Source organism: Argopecten irradians, chromosome 9 (assembly GCF_041381155.1).
Source record: "Argopecten irradians isolate NY chromosome 9, Ai_NY, whole genome shotgun sequence".
NCBI lineage: Eukaryota > Metazoa > Mollusca > Bivalvia > Pectinida > Pectinidae > Argopecten > Argopecten irradians.
This window is the reverse complement of record NC_091142.1, coordinates 12,316,195-12,319,795: the sequence shown is the minus strand read 5'-3', so window position 1 is coordinate 12,319,795 and position 3,601 is coordinate 12,316,195.

The window sequence follows — 3,601 nt, the reverse complement described above, 5'->3', positions numbered from 1 at the left end:
CCTGCTTGAGAGAGTAGGGGGGGGGGGCGGTAGCTGCTCTCAGATAAGGTTGGAATACTGTCCAGTGCGGGGGTGTGTGGGGGGTAGCTGCTCTCAGATAAGGTTGGAATACTGTCCTGTGCCCACCTGCTGAGAGTGTTGGGGGTAACTGCTCTCAGATAAGGTTGGGAATACTGTCCTGTGCCCACCTGCTGAGAGTGTGGGGGGTAGCTGCTCTCAGATAAGGTTGGAATACTGTCCTGTGCCCACCTGCTGAGAGTGTGAGGGGGTAGCTGCTCTCAGATAAGGTTGGAATACTGTCCTGTACCCACCTGCTGAGAGTGTGGGGGGTAGCTGCTCTCAGATAAGGTTGGAATACTGTCCTGTACCCACCTGCTGAGAGAATGGGGCTAGCTGCTCTCAGATAAGGTAAGGATACTGTCCTGTGCCCACCTGCTGAGAGTGTGGGGGGTAGCTGCTCTCAGATAAGGTTGGAATACTGTCCTGTACCCACCTGCTGAGAGTGTGGGGGGTAGCTGCTCTCAGATAAGGTTGGAATACTGTCCTGTGCCCACCTGCTGAGAGAAGGGGGTAGCTGCTCTCAGATAAGGTTGGAATACTGTCCTGTGCCCACCTGCTGAGAGTGAGGGGGGGTAGCTGCTCTCAGATAAGGTTGGAATACTGTCCTGTGTCCACCTGCTGAGAGTGTGGGGGGTAGCTGCTCTCAGATAAGGTTGGAATACTGTCCTGTGTCCACCTGCTGAGAGTGTGGGGGTAGCTGCTCTCAGATAAGGTTGGAATACTGTCCTGTGCCCACCTGCTGAGAGAATGGGGGCTAGCTGCTCTCAGATAAGGTAAGAATACTGTCCTGTGTCCACCTGCTGAGAGTGTGGGGGGTAGCTGCTCTCAGATAAGGTTGGAATACTGTCCTGTGCCCACCTGCTGAGAGTGGGGGGTAGCTGCTCTCAGATAAGGTTGGAATACTGTCCTGTACCCACCTGCTGAGAGGTGGGGGGTAGCTGCTCTCAGATAAGGTTGGAATACTGTCCGTGCCCACCTGCTGAGAGAATGGGGGCTAGCTGCTCTCAGATAAGGTTGGAATACTGTCCTGTGCCCACCTGCTGAGAGAGTGGGGGCTAGCTGCTCTCAGATAAGGTTGGAATACTGTCCTGTGCCCACCTGCTGAGAGAATGGGGGCTAGCTGCTCTCAGATAAGGTTGGAATACTGTCCTGTACCCACCTGCTGAGAGTGTGGGGGGTAGCTGCTCTCAGATAAGGTTGGAATACTGTCCTGTGCCCACCTGCTGAGAGTGTGGGGGTAGCTGCTCTCAGATAAGGTTGGAATACTGTCCTGTACCCACCTGCTGAGAGTGTGGGGGGTAGCTGCTCTCAGATAAGGTTGGAATACTGTCCTGTGCCCACCTGCTGAGAGTGTGGGGGGTAGCTGCTCTCAGATAAGGTTGGAATACTGTCCTGTACCCACCTGCTGAGAGTGTGGGGGGTAGCTGCTCTCAGATAAGGTTGGAATACTGTCCTGTGCCCACCTGCTGAGAGAATGGGGGCTAGCTGCTCTCAGATAAGGTTGGAATACTGTCCTGTGCCCACCTGCTGAGAGAATGTGGGGTAGTAGCTGCTCTCAGATAAGGTTGGAATACTGTCCTGTGCCCACCTGCTGAGAGTGTGGGGGTAGCTGCTCTCAGATAAGGTTGGAATACTGTCCTGTGCCCACCTGCTGAGAGAATGGGGGTAGCTGCTCTCAGATAAGGTTGGAATACTGTCCTGTGTCCACCTGCTGAGAGTGTGAGGGGTAGCTGCTCTCAGATAAGGTTGGAATACTGTCCTGTGCCCACCTGCTGAGAGTGTGGGGGCTAGCTGCTCTCAGATAAGGTTGGAATACTGTCCTGTACCCACCTGCTGAGAGTTTGGGGGGTAGCTGCTCTCAGATAAGGTTGGAATACTGTCCTGTGCCCACCTGCTGAGAGTGTGGGGGGTAGCTGCTCTCAGATAAGGTTGGAATACTGTCCTGTACCCACCTGCTGAGAGTGTGGGGGGTAGCTGCTCTCAGATAAGGTTGGAATACTGTCATGTGCCCACTTGCTGAGAGAATGGGGGCTAGCTGCTCTCAGATAAGGTGGGAATACTATTCTGTGTCCTCTTGCTGAGAGCGTGGGGGTAGCTGCTCTCAGATAAGGTTGGAATACTGTCCTGTGCCCACCTGCTGAGAGAATGTGGGGGGTAGCTGCTCTCAGATAAGGTGGGAATACTGTCCTGTACCCACCTGCTGAGAGGTGTGGGGGTAGCTGCTCTCAGATAAGGTTTGGAATACTGTCCTGTGTCCCACCTGCTGAGAGAATGGGGGGGTAGCTGCTCTCAGATAAGGTTGGGAATACTGTCCTGTACCCACCTGCTGAGAGTGTGGGGGTAGCTGCTCTCAGATAAGGTTGGAATACTGTCCTGTACCCACCTGCTGAGAGTGTGGGGGTAGCTGCTCTCAGATAAGGTTGGAATACTGTCCTGTGCCCACCTGCTGAGAGTGTGGGGGGTAGCTGCTCTCAGATAAGGTGGGAATACTGTCCTGTACCCACCTGCTGAGAGTGTGGGGGGTAGCTGCTCTCAGATAAGGTTGGAATACTGTCCTGTGCCCACCTGCTGAGAGTGTGGGGGCTAGCTGCTCTCAGATAAGGTTGGAATACTGTCCTGTACCCACCTGCTGAGAGTGTGGGGGGTAGCTGCTCTCAGATAAGGTTGGAATACTGTCCTGTACCCACCTGCTGAGAGTGTGGGGGGTAGCTGCTCTCAGATAAGGTTGGAATACTGTCCTGTACCCACCTGCTGAGAGTGTGGGGGGTAGCTGCTCTCAGATAAGGTTGGAATACTGTCCTGTACCCACCTGCTGAGAGTGTGGGGGGTAGCTGCTCTCAGATAAGGTTGGAATACTGTCCTGTACCCACCTGCTGAGAGTGTGGGGGGTAGCTGCTCTCAGATAAGGTTGGAATACTGTCCTGTACCCACCTGCTGATAATGAAGGAGTCCACAGGCAATATTTCTTCAGGTAAATTCAGGTCAATTTCAGGTGAAATTTTTCAGGTCAAATTTACCTAAAAAGAGTGAAAAGGTCATTTCAGGTCAAAACTTTGACCTGAAATTGACCTGAATTTCACATGAAGAATTATTCATGTCATTTTCAGGTGAAATTGACCTGAATTTCACCTGAATTCAGATAAGAATTTGACCTGAATTCACAGGAAGATTTTTTTCAGGTCAATTCAAGGTCAATTGCACCTGAAATTGACCTGAAAAAATCAATTGACATGAAGAAATCTTCAGTTCAAATTCTTACCTGAATTTAGGAGAAATAAAAATGAAATTCGGGTGTTTTGTCTGTCAGGTTTCTCTGTAGATCTTTTACTTGTATCGATTACATGTATCGGTACACTCTCCATGATAAGAAATGAATACGCTAGCGCTGTCTGACACAATGAAAGATGCCTGCAGAATAATTAAAATAAAGATGCATTAAATTAGTGTCAATTTTATTAATAAACATCAAATGCACTCCAATACCATATACCAAAATCAATCTGTGATGGTACACATTCAAATTACAATACCACTCACTATT